The sequence below is a fragment of the Phyllostomus hastatus genome, unplaced genomic scaffold (assembly GCF_019186645.2).
Source record: "Phyllostomus hastatus isolate PE091 unplaced genomic scaffold, TTU_PhHast_1.1 phas_contig_150, whole genome shotgun sequence".
Taxonomy (NCBI): Eukaryota; Metazoa; Chordata; class Mammalia; order Chiroptera; family Phyllostomidae; genus Phyllostomus; species Phyllostomus hastatus.
The window spans coordinates 5,295,193-5,308,730 of record NW_025333611.1 but is presented as its reverse complement, the minus strand read 5'-3'; the positions used below and the strand labels follow the sequence as shown (position 1 = coordinate 5,308,730).

The 13,538-nt window shown below is 48.9% G+C and overlaps 1 protein-coding gene across 5 annotated transcripts in view; it reads right to left on the bottom strand.

Moving 5' to 3' along the window:
* The window catches only part of FBXW11 (F-box and WD repeat domain containing 11), a 103,300-nt gene that overhangs the window by 88,202 nt on the left and 1,560 nt on the right, over positions 1 to 13,538 (bottom strand). The window contains exon 2 of one of the 5 annotated variants that reach the window (XM_045823929.1): positions 6,074 to 6,234. The exons of the other annotated variants lie outside the window; for them this stretch is intronic. The gene's annotated coding sequence lies outside the window, so the exon portion shown is untranslated. The remainder of the gene's footprint in view (positions 1 to 6,073; positions 6,235 to 13,538) is intronic. 5 annotated transcript variants of the gene reach the window in all.

Sequence of the window (13,538 nt, the reverse complement as noted above, 5' to 3'; positions counted from 1 at the left end):
AAAACATCCCATGCATTCCTTGCTAATGAGCTGTTGCACAGGTGAAACTGTACCTGTTTAATGGGGAGCGAGAAACCTGTCATTACGGGCCTCCCGGCTGACTCAGTGCAAGGTACACGTCACCCGTGATGCAGCAGCCCGGCCGAAACGTCCACCTGGCTGCAGGCAGGCCTGTCACCTAACTCCCAGCTTACGGGATGCACAGGAGCCACAGAAACGAGTTAGACGGCAGGATGAGGAAACAAACAATGCTGCACCTGCTACAGGACAACGGACTCGGCTGCCCCTCCCCTCCCCGCAAAATCAACGCTAGGAGAAGGGGGAAAAGGCAGAGGGGCTGTACTAAACAAACAGAAATTAAAGAAACATAGCCAAATACAAAGGGTGTGTTTTGTTTGGTTCCTAGTGTTTGGGGTTTTTTTCTTTCTTCCAAGGCGGAAGGGGACTACTAGAAAAGACATTCTTGGGACAATTAAGAAAGTTTATATTTAACTGAATATTTAATATTATATTATGGAATCAGGTTTATTTTCTTAGGTGTAAAAATAGTATTGTGGTATATGTATAAAAATACATGACTATAGCCCTGGCTGGGTGGCTCCGTTGGTTGGAGTGCCGTGCTGTACACCAAAAGGTTTGTAGGTTCGATCCCCAGTCAGAGCACGTGCCTGGGTTGTGGGTTCGATCCCCAGTAGGGGCTCATACAGGAGGCAACCGATTGATGTCTGTCTGTCTCTCTCAGACCAATGAAAAAATATCCTCAGACGAGGGTTTTAAAAGCAACTGTGTGTAATATGTGGTTATACAAAGATGTGCGCGTGCATGTGTGTATACACACACACACACACACACACACACACACAGAGCGCTGTGACTGTGGTTTGAGAGAGAGGAACACACTGCCCGTATTCTCAGGAGACACATGCTGAAATGTTTAGAGGGTGAAGTAGCATGTTTTCATCTTACTTTCAAATTTCTGACAACAAACAAGGGTATTACTTGGAGAGAGAAATGCAGAAGAGGAAGAAGAGAGAGGGAGGGAAGGTGGGAGTAAAAGGAGGGAAGGAAGGAGGGAGAAGGAAAGAAAGATGGGAGGGGAGAGGAGGGAGGGACTGTGGGGGGAAGAGAAATGATCCCGAGATGCCAGAAATGTCAGTAATTGTTGAATCTGGGTGGAGGGTATACAGCGTTTGTTGTACTGGTTTCCCCCACCAACTCTTCAATGTATGTGAAATTTTAAAAAAAAAAAAGTTACGGGGGATAAAAGAGAAGACCAATTTAAAAAAGCAGCCAGCTGAAAACACACCACACAGAACACCCCGAGAGCGTGGGGACAGGGAGCTCTCTCCAGCGGCCCGGAGAGCAGGGGCCGCCGCAGGGCGCTGGAGGGCCACGTGGGGGGTGCTGTCCACCAGGCCTCTGGAGGCTGCGACCCGGGGGTGCTGTCCACCAGGAGTCTGTCCTGACCACTCCTCCACACGACATGACGCACACCCTGAGCTATTCTTTACGGATCTATGCGTAACAGCAAAGACTGGAAACTACCGACGCCTGTGTGTGCCGATCCAGACTGCTGTCGCACTCCGCAGCGCACGCACGGATCCATGTGCATCGTGTCAGCCTTTAAATCCGCTCAGAAACACGAGCGCTCTTTGGGAACTGACATGAAAGATGGTCGTGTCATACTTTACATTTTAAGAAAATCAAGGTGCAGAATAACGAGGTTGAGTAGGTAGAGCTTAAAAGAAGGAGCGGGACACTTCATCTTCTGGTGCTTCTTTCGGCACGTTACGAAATCTGTACCACGGGCATATGTAATGTATCCAAACTATTTTTTGTTAAGTATTGATCGACTGTAGCTGTAATGAAGTCTTTGCACCTCCACGCTGTTATCACCAAAACCTAATTACAGCGCAGTCACAGCTCACCTGGGACCTGGGGCTGAAGTCAGTGCGTAGGGTCAAGTGGCACACAGTAAAACTCTGCCTTGACAATCCCTTAAACACGTGCCACTCCGGACCGGCACACCACCTCAGTAACTCCAACACGGCTCCCTTTCACCCCAGCACACGGACACTGCGCTGTTTCTCCAGCTGACCGGGGGGCGAGGTATCTGGCCTGCGCCTGGGCCTAGCGCGATGTTACAAATGTGAGTCTTTAAAACACCGCACTCACTCCCGTCATAGCTGGGTGAGAAGCGTTCAGGAACCGAGACCAGCCCAGAGGAGAGCAGGTTTCCATTTCTGTCTCACACGTGACGCTGAACCTTCACTGCTTAGGTTCTTTTCCCCTGGTTTTTGTCACCAGATGCATAGAACTGAATTTGCATAAATGAGAATGTATAGTGAGAATTTGCATAAATGAGAACTAAGAATGTACAGTGACAACATGGAGTTTAAAAAAAAAAAAACACACACACTTCAAAAAACGGTACCTCCGTTAATTAAACAAACCACCACATAGGAGAAGAAAACACAACCCAAGCGTCATGGGCTAACTTGCTGGCTGGGGACCCACTGAACAGAATTCCCAGATCAAGACGGAAAGACAGCGCTGGTAGTTCTTCGTCAGCATCACGTGGGATCTGCAAGGTCACATGACCCCAGCTGCAGCATTCCCATACACCGACACACCGAGCCCGAGCCCTGCACACCGAGCACCTTCCACCCCCCGGTAGCGCCGGCTGCCACGGAGGCTCCATAAACACTCTCGAGTCTTCCTAGCCCTGCTCTCTCTGGGGAGCTCCAGATCAATACCCCCACCAGACACTTCCCCTCTGAGATGGTTCAGCCATCAGGCAACTCAGATCCCTGACAAACTCTTGATGAACTGAACTCATTCCTTCTCAACCCCCCACCCCACCCCAGCCAATCTGCTCTTCCGGTGTTCCACACTAGGAAGAGAAAAGCATCCCTCCTGGTGCCCAAGCCAAAATCTAAAATTCATTCTCCGCTGCATCTGTGCCCTGCCCCTACAAACGACCCCCAAGTCCTGTGGATCCTACCGCCACGTCTCTCTGAAGCGGCCCACCCCCACCACGGCCACTCTCAACGCTCTGGTCTGCCTTCATCATCGACCTCTTGAACTAACTGGTCTCCCTGCCACGGTCTCTTCAATCCATCTTGCACACACCTGAAAAGTCAACAGCCAAATACAAATTTAGTTACATTATTTTTTCTACCAATATTTTAAAAACAGAAGAAGCAAGAACAAGCCCCAAAGTAATGACACAGTAAGCTGAAAACAAGCTCATTTAATAATAACCTGATGTAGTGCAAAGAGGATGTATCACCAGGTGTATTTTTCATGAGTGTGTTCCTACTCTAACCCACACTGTATGGCCAACTTAAATAAGCGACTGTGTGTGTCGACAGAGAGAGGCCATAGGGCAGCCAGGAAAATCCAACTGCCCTCTCAGGGTCAAAAATGCACAGAGAATGCAGCACAGCGGTGACAAAGTGACCTGACGGAGAGCAGTCTCCCAGACCTGGAGGGGCGCATTCAACCTGAATTCACCAGCACGTCTGAAAAACAAGTGCCTGATCGGAAAAGCATCTGGGAAGTGAAAGCCAGCAGAGGCCGAGAGAAGGGGTTCTGTCCTAAGGAAGAGCCATCCACCCCCAAGTAGTCCCTGTCCAGCAAACACCTCAGTCCCCTGGCCGGGCCCACACCGACGAAGGTGACGACCCAGCTGACCTGGTGGGTCACGTCCACCTACGTGAAGAGAATATTCCACAGTCAACTGGCTTGAGTCTCGGGTTTCTCACACGAAAAATTAAGCTGGCACATTAATCAGAACCAAGTGAGCAAACGTACTTATCAGAAAAGTTTGCGTTAACCATGACAACAAGCACGTATTATAACATAATAAACTGGGATGCTGGCTGTACACACCAGTCTTGCACAGACGGTTAATGCAGGCCCAACCCTGGGATACGAGGTGCCTGGAGCACGCTGCCCCGGTCAGCTTTCTAGGGGTGTTAAACCAAGGACCAGACCTAGGAGAAAGGTAAGTTCTAAAACTGTATCTGTGGCTATTTGGATGTAAACTAAAATTAAAAATTTAGCGCCTCGCTTAGAGAAACACATTTCCAAACAGCCAGACGTGGCTGACTGGCAGCTACCACGTGGGGCCGCACAGACGCGGAGCCCGCCCGCCGGCACGGCACGGCAAGTTGGGCTGGCCAGCGCGCCCCGGAAGACGGCCTCCGGCAACCCTGCGGCGAGTCCCCTCGGGGAACCAGCCGACAGGCGGCCCTGGGCGGCTCGCGGGATCTGAGAGCTAGACTGTTTCCACGGAAGGGAAGCGACGCCGAACAACGACTGTTTCCTTTGTCTGTGCGGTGACTTCTCCAAGTCGGAACGCACAGGCTGGCCTGCAGGGTCTGTGGCCCTCTTTTTATCATGGGTGACACTCTGAACGAGAAGCGGCTTGTAGCACGGAGGTTAGATGCACCTTCTCTGAGGCCAGATTGCCTGGAAACACATCTCGTCCTTGTGTCTTACTAGATGCGTGACCTCGAACAGGTCATTTAGCTACTCCGTGCTTCCGTTTCCTCGTCAGTAAATAGAAATAACGGTGCCTCCCTCCCCACCTCACTGGGCTACTGTGAAACCCAGTTTGGACATGGAGGGTGTCCAGAACTGTGCTCAGTACAGAGTCGGGCCCAGGAAGCAGTAACTGCTGTCATCTCTATCCCCACCGCCGTCCCGCCAGCTCTTCCGACGACACGCGCTGAAAATGCTCACCTAGGAGCGTTATCAGCAAACAGAAAGGAATTAAACTAAAAGGATCACAAAGTCAAAGTATCAGTCTATGATAAAAAGAACTTATTTTATTTTAAAAGATTTTATTTATTTTCAGTGATGGAGAAGAGAGGAAGAAAGAGAGGGAGAGAAACATCAGTGTGTGGTTGCCTCTCATGTGCCCCTACTAAGGACCGGGCCCTCAACCCAGGCATGTGCCCTGACTGGGAATCAAACGGGCGACCCTTTGGTTCGCAGGCTGGCACTCACTCAGTCCACTGAGCCACAGCAGCCAGGGCAAAAAGAACTTTTTAAACATTACAGGGAATGGGTAATCTGGAGAAAATATTAAATACCAAAGCAAAAGCACATTTTCAAGAGAGTTGCCTGACAATGTCCTGCTTGTAAGGCTAACAACCCAGAGGCCAAAAGAAGTCTGCATAATAAGCCACTGAGCTATTTAAATAACCAGTAAAAACTCAGGAGGAACGGAAAGAACACAGGTTTGAGTTCCCGAGACCAAGCGACACTTCCCTGCATAGAACACTTTAAACTCACTGCCTCGCTCACGCTCCCGAAGTTGCCTGTGTGTCTGCTCGATGGCCTGTCTGCAGACCTCCTGATTTCCCCACGAAGTCGGGCGCGCACCAGACACAAGGCAAACCCCCGCCACCCGCCGTCTGCCGCGCGCTCTCCGAGGACAACCCTGCCGTAGAGCACGGCACCGTGCTCTCGCGGGAAGGCCGTGCTGAACGCCCAGGAGCTGGCGTGCGCACACAGGCCCGAGCTTAAAGCCTGGCCCTGCCGTTTCCCTGCCGTGCGCTTCCGAGCTTCCCGGCACTGTCCGTAGAGGCGGGCGCAGCACGCGCCAGCTGACCCGGAGGCACGTGTGCAGAACACAGTGCCCGGCGCTCAGCAGGTGCTCAGTGAACAGTTGTTTTTAAGAAGACCCTCCGAGAGAGTCCCAAGAACAAGAGACCACTACTTTAAACGGAACTGCAAAACCTACTTTGAGGAGGTATTAACTGTAAATCGTGAGCTAATACCTCAAAATTATCATTTGTTTTCCCGACTTGACAAGCTATTCCCCAAACCAAACTCCCCGCTGGGCTATCACCATAAACCACTCAAGCCTTTAATGAAGGTAACTGCACTTCTCACGCTGCTGCTGCTGCAGCCGAGTGCCTGCCAGCACCTCCGCCACGTCCCGAGGACCTGCAGCGGTCCACGCCCCAGCAGGGCGCTGAAGCAGAACAATGTTCAGTCTCCTCCGTCTCCTCCGCAGAGCGGGGTTCCACGAAACGAAACGAGACAGGCAGGGGCTTACCTGGGAAACACTCCGCGCTCCAGATCCACCAATCCCGAGCGAATGGGGGACTCCCGCTCAGACTAGTCTGAGGCGAGACGGCGGCCAAGCAGCTTCCCAGATGCTTTCCGTTTACCGAATCCAGCTTTCTTCAACCAAATCCCAAACATGCACTTCGGTAACTGTTGAAAGACAGAAAGCAATCCATACACCCACCATGGCACCAGCGGCAAAGGACAGCCACCGAGAGGCGGAAGGCAGGGTCGGCGGGCGGTGGGTCTGAGGCGCAGGAAGAGCGCTGCGCCCCGAGAACGCCGTCTGCTCTGGAGGCCCCGGCGGCGCCCCCGCCTCTGCGTGCAGAGGAGGCTAAGGCATTCTAGATGGCAAAGGCTTCCGTCCCTATTATTAATATTTACTATGACAAATAACACGCAATTTCCAAATGAGAGCAGCTAAAAGCTTACACCATTATCCACATGAATTGTCCCGGACCATTCGGCTGCAACGAACTTGCTTGGCCATTTTCTACGACAGTTCCTCCGCCCTTACAAAAAGACTGTCAGCCAAAACCAAGGATGATGGGAGGGCTCCAATACCTCCCGACAAAGGCATTTATTTAAGTGCCCAACAAGGTATCTTTTGGTTTGCAACACTGAAGTCATCGAGTCTGCACATTACCCAAACCTCCCCTCAGCTGAAGTACGGCCCTTTTCAAACGCAGCATACTTTTGAGAGTGTACTTTTGATTCAATAAAGGCCAATCCCCACAATGGCCAGTCATTGAGTCAACTAAGGAAAATAATACAGCACGCTAATAAATAATTTACTGGATGACACCTTTAGTAACATAAGCCCAATCCACATTATATGAAAATTCTTTTACTACCGTACCAACTTTTCTATCAGATCGGAAATTCCAAACAAACTGTAGGGGAGAGAGAAAAGGGCATTCAACAGAGTGACACAGAGAAAAACTTCAAAGACTGTGACCTTTCTTGCACATAATTTTCTACTTCCTCAATTGCCATGCTATTGCAAAAATACTCCTGCAGCAATTAAAAAGTAATTAAAATGCCTACCTGGACCGAAGGGCTACTCATGGGCCAGGCCCTTTCCAGTCATTACTCGTTTAATTCTCCAAAGTGATGAGAAGAAAGAACTTGCCAGAGTCCCCCACCTCCTAAGTGGTACAGCCCCAGGCCTGGACACAGAGCACAGCTGCACCCAAGTCCACGGATCCGAAGGGGCAGGATTCCAGGGGCAGAGGAACCAGGCTCTGCTCTCCGAGGCCCCGAGTCCATCCACGTGAACGGGGAACGGGAAAGGAAACACCGAAGACTCAGGACTTCAGCCTCGCTGAACTAAAACACAACTGGACCGGATGAGCCATCCGCAAACAGCTGCCTCCCTACATCTCGCCACTTAAAAAGCATTTCATTAACGAAGCGCCATGGAAATCTACGGCCTACACAATTCCCGTCACAACAGAGCACAGTCCAGTGCTCCCCAACTAGGCTCCGTGTTTACGAGCAAAGAGTGTGTCTCTGACAGACAACCTCAGGTCTGGCTGAAACACAGGAATTTTTAAATCCCAAGATACGTTAATGCATCATAAGCAATGACTAAAATGCTCTGATTTTTCAAGCTGCAGGCAAAGCATCTCAAGTGAATGAAATACCAGTTAGTGGCCAACCTCCCCAGAACAATCAGAAGGAAATATCATAATGCCCAAATCAAGTAAAATCTCAAGCAAAGTATTAGTGCTCACGTTTTTCCTATTAAGTGATATTACTCTGGCGACTAAGAATAAACTGGAAGCCCCATTTTGATAAAAGCAGCTATGGTGAGCTGTGGCTAGTAGCTAATTAAGGCAATATACTCTGTTTTTCAAAACATACCTTACTGCTGCAACGAGAGAGCAAAACACAACCTCGACAACCGGACCAGCGAACTCATTTCTGAACCTCTTGAACTGTCAGGCCTCGTCCCTGCATTACTGAGTCAGCTCTCCCCTCTGCCCTTCACGTTAACATGGACTGAACGCCTGGCCGGTGGCAGGCCTTACGCTAGAGACGCACAGACATAGAGATGAACCCGCGCCAGCCCAGGAGCGTCAAGACCAAAATCTTCCTGCCCTCGGTCCCTCTCTCTTTGGAAATCTCCCAAGCGATCATTTCGCAGAACCAAAATAAGTTTGATTATTAGTTCTCACGAGTGGTTCAGCATTCTCAACGTAACTCTTAAATAAGAGATGAAAAAATACTCCAGTTCCCTTTTTGCTCAGGAGTAGGGCTCTCACGTAGTTTTTCTTCTCCTTCCGTGGATCAGCAGCTCGCCACCAGAGGACGGTTTCCCACACGCATCACTGTACTGATGTGTGCACACCTCTCTCCTTACAGGGACTTTTCTTCATGTTACAAGTTCATGTTCCACTGTTGCTACTTCACGGCCTTGCCCTCGGTGAAGTCCTCCTCGTTAACTAACCCTGAGAGGGAATTTCCTAAAAATGCTTCCTGCTGACATCACACTCAGAACTCTGTAATCTTTGAAGTTTACTGAAACAACGTAAGGGCCAGTGGGAGATACCCCTGCTGGAGCGGCAGGTCTTCCTGGTTCGTCTCTCATTTGCCTACACAGACAAACTTCCTGTTGGGCAACTGCGATCAGCAGAAACTAACCGAGGGTGGCGAGCTGCCTCTTGATCAACAGGTTCTCCCCTTTGTCAACTCTTCCATGAACAACCCGAATACAGCTCGGGAGGGAGTCTTGTGTGGTGCTCGCCGCTCAGTCTGTTAAAGGTCAAAGTCATCAGCTTTGCTAAAAGAACAAGAAGTCAAAAATCCCAAGCCGATCAAACATAAATCACAATGCTCGGTGTTAATACAACTAATCACCCATCATCTCCTTCCACTAGGAAACCTCAAACAGGGCTGGGTGGGTTCTCTCTGGCCAGAGCCCAGGCCAGGGATGTCGAACTGGTAGTTCCTAGTCATTCTAAGTGCACTTCCCAGATTTCCAAGACAACGCTGTAGAAGTTCGTCAATTTCCCCAAAGATCCCTGAATAAATGTATGCCTAAAAGCAACTGAACTTCAGGCCTCTGTAAAGCTTCATAAATAAATACATACACAGCTCAGGGGGCGGTTAAACCCTCTTCACACCATCTGTCTCCACTGTGCTCTCTGTACTAACGCGGTTCCCCGAACTCAGGAACCTCTGGATGCAGCCTCTGGAAGCGGAAAGTCAGTCCGGGCGAGCAGGCGCTGAGAGACCAGCCTCACACGCAGCCTCGCTAGGGCAACCGATAATCCTCCCAACACGGTGCAGCAGTGACTACATCTTCTTATCTTTACAGATAAGAAAATCAGAAGGCTAACTTCCTTAAGTCCACACAGCTGGCGAGTGACAGAGCCGGGAGACAAATCCGGCGTTTCACTCCGAAGCCCTTGCCCTTTCTGCTAGGTCAAGCCGCTGAAAGGCCGCAGGATCCTTAGGACTTATCGCCTGTGTGGCCAGTTCACGTCAACAGCTACAAAAGGAGCGTGGGTTTCCTCAGTGCTTCGCGGTCCACCGCGCCCTGGGATGTACAGAAGTCAGCCTGCACGTGAGTCGAGCTCTGTCCACACGCCGGCCTCCCCTTCCCCCTTCCCGGCCTCTTCTCCTCTCTCCTCGTCCCCCCTTGCCGTGAGGGTGTCCAAAGGAAATCTTCAAACGGTTTCACAACATGGGGAAAAAAACCCTAACGTTGATGTAAATCAGCTAATATCTAGTACACACCTACGTGCTAGGCATTAGGAAGGGCTGATTGGAAGGACAGTCGGATGCAGCCTCTGGAAGGGAAGCTCAGAAGTGGCCAGAAGGCTCTCGAGAGCCAGGGAAGTGTAAGCACCGTCAGAGTTGGGAATGGATTACTACGAGAATGAGTGATACACGCGGGCATCTCCAGAAACAAGGGGTGAGACACAGCGGACGGCAATAATGCGTATAAACAATCAACCAAAAATCCAACACAACGTTTACCAAACACCTGCTACAAGAAGGCACTGTGAGGAGTTTCTCATTCGGCAGGGGACACAGACCGGAAACTGGGATGCTAGCCCGGAGCCTGTGGAGGGCCACAAGACAAACACCCAGTGCGGAATCCGCTCCCTTCATTCGGCAGTGATGATCACGGAGGCGGTGCTGCAGACATAAAACCCCAGTGGTGCCTGCCACCCTACCATACACCCACATCAAGAAGGGGCACCTAAATTGTTCTGAAGGAGCAGGACTTTATCGGCATAGCTAAAAGAGAGAATTGCTGAGACCTGACCTAAGCTAATTTAGCCAGAGAGCCGACTATTATATTAGGTCCTTCCTGAAAATATGATTAGCCTTCAATATGTGGGCTTAGGTCAGTTCATATCGGTCAGTGCTGGCGGAAGAAGCAGCCTGATCTGAATCGGGAGAAGCAGGCCCTCCAAGCTTTGGCTGGGACACATGGTAAGTGGGAAATGTGGGAAGCAAAGCCAGAAGGGAGGCTGCAATTGGAGTTCGAGGACTTGAAATGCTTTGTTTCCCTTAGAAGTGTGCCCATGCCCGTCACCGAGAGACACGCAGGACCCCGGGCCCCGCACCCAGCACGGAGGAGTGTGCCTCTGTGGCTCACAGGGACACACGTGCTGCTCTGTGTGCCTGTGTGACGGGGTCCTGGGCCAACTCCCCGTCTTCTAGGCACAGCAGTGGGGGCCGAGAGCGCCGAGACTGGCGTGCAGCATCACGTTCTCTCCGCCAGATCCGAGAACGCGTCCAAACCACTCCAAACCCAGGGGCCGAAACTGCTGTGTTTCAGCCACAGCCTCTCGAGGCACGTCAATGAGCTCTATAAATACGTACACCGTTCATTCATTTGGACCCGACTTAACCCTCTGTCTATTTAACCTGCGCGTGGTGAATCAGCACAGGGCCGGACCTGGATGAAGCTAAGTGACGGCGACATCCAACTTCGTAAAGCAGTCACTCAACAATCCCACTTGCTCCACTTTAGAAGCCAGTGATAGGAAGCGGGCGGATATCCAAAAACAGAAAAAATGTTTTCCTCAATATCTCCACTCATTTCTTCCATCTCCGTGGCTTTGTGGCCTGCCTTTCTCCAATAGCTCTGACAACAGCATCGATACCACAGGTTCTTAATAGGGTCTGATATACTTGACCTACATGACTGCATTTAACAAGCAAGACAGCCACTCAGGCATAACACAGAAGGGAAATGGCTCACTTAAGGTCACTTAGCAAAGAGGGGAGCCATTCAACGGATAACAATAGAGCACCAACTGCCCATTAGTTGTGAAAAGGTGGGGAGAAGGATGAGTTCGCACCCCCCCCCCAGAGGAGGTAGGATTACCTTTCCTAGGCTTTCAACACCAACTTCTGCCACCTTCTAATAGACGATTACCCACCTTCCCCTCCCAATTAGCAGCTCCCTGAGTGCTTTCCAGTAATGAGGGCCCCATATCCTAATGCGAGCATTAATAAATATCATGTGATATACAATGCACGGTTTTCTCTCCTTCCAGTGAAGTGCACCAGACACAGCCTGGTGAACTTGGTACAGCTAAAATTGGTTACTACTTTTCTACCTCATTAATAATAATGAAGCTAGTTTGCCAAAGGCAGAAGTTTGAAAAACAGTCCCACAAACAAGGTCTATATTGGGCCAATGTAAGGCCATAAAAGTCATTTGGTGGTTAAATTATTTACCATCAGCCATTGCAAGTACAATGATCTCAATCGACAGTATCTAGTCCGCGCTCAAGGCTGAATCCAAGGAGGTCGCTCTGGTGGAGAAGTGCTCTTTGTGGACCCAGCCTCGGGCAGGAGGAAGGATCACAACAGGGTTTTATTCTGGGAATTGTCATTGCTCTGCCACCAGCTTTATTTCCTAGTCAACTAAAAAAAGCACACACGCACAAAAAAAGAAAAAAAAGAGAGAATCAAAATGAAAGGCAGTAACAGAACGAAGAGGAAGAGACCGGAGACACCCCAGAGGTCTGTCCCCCCTCTCTAACTCGGCACGCTCTGCAACACCAAGCACACGCTACCCCGCTGACCGAGAGGCTCCGCGCTGGTGCAGGCCGCGCATCACAAATATTTGAGCACTGAATCTGACTCATAAACATCTAAAAATATTCCATGCTTTAGGCTTTCAAAACACCATCCGTTTTAACCCCTTCCGCTCCTTCCATCGTGTTTGTTTTGAAACCAACGTAAAATTTTATTTTTAATGCATTGATTTTTAGAGAGGGAGAGAAACATGGATTTTTGTTGTTCCACTTGATTTACGCAGTCATTGGTTGGTTCTTGTATGTGCCCTGACCGGGGATCAAACCCGCAACCTTGGTGTATCTTGACAAAGCTCTGATCAACTGAGCGACTCAGCCAGGGCTGTAAAAATTGTTTTTAACCTACTTCTGCACACTGTAATGAAAATGCAGTGAATACAGGAAACCACAGACAATTAGATTTTAAGGCTTTATCATTCCTACATCTGATCCTGGATTTACTAAATCGGTTGTTAAGTATTTGTGCTATCTACTACCCTAAAAGAAATACATATATGTTTATGAAAAGGGTTGCCTGAGAGCCTTAACAGAGATCTCTTTGAGGGAGTATCAAAATCCATACATAAAAAGCCACTTTAAAATTGATCTAAACAACTACTAAACTCTTTGTTAAATTTCCTAAGTGTCCAATTTATAATGTCCTTAAAAGGCTGAAATATCTTTTCTGATCATAGACAAATACAATCATGTAAAATCAAAGCATTTTTAGGTTATAAAGATAGAAAGCCAGTAAATTTAGGCGAAAGATTTTTTTTAACCATACACCCACACCTAGTAGATTACATTGTATTTCTTCTAATTCTTTTAAAAATATTTAGTTATTTTTTAAATGAATATGAGAGGGGCACAAAACAGCCAGTGTCAAAGAGGCACCAAGATACAATTTTTCAATTTTGAAGTACTCCTGGTTTTAAGTACATGTACTGTAAGTACGTCCATAAGAATAGGTACTACATTTGTAATTCTAATTAAGATGTTTTACCAAAATAATCTACCAAAACTGCAGAATGTCAAAGGCTTGATAAATTAGGGAGAAAAAAAAATACTTAATAAATGAAAATGAAATAAAAACTCACATGTGACAGTATCCCTTAGAAAGCAACCACACGTGCACACACACACACACACACACACACAAATCAAAAACTACTAGAGCTTTTTTTTTTTTATAGTTCTCAAGAATGCTGGAGAAATGTAGTTCTGTGGATTATGCGAAGGACAGCAAATATGAACCTGCCTCCCTATTTAAGCTACTGTACTTCCATTTTTAAAACATGTATCTCAACTCCCCAGATACCATCATCCACAGAAGCCATGCGGCTATCCAACAGACTTTCAGTGTCACCATTTATTATTTATAGCATTCAATGGGGGAAGTGGCTCTGA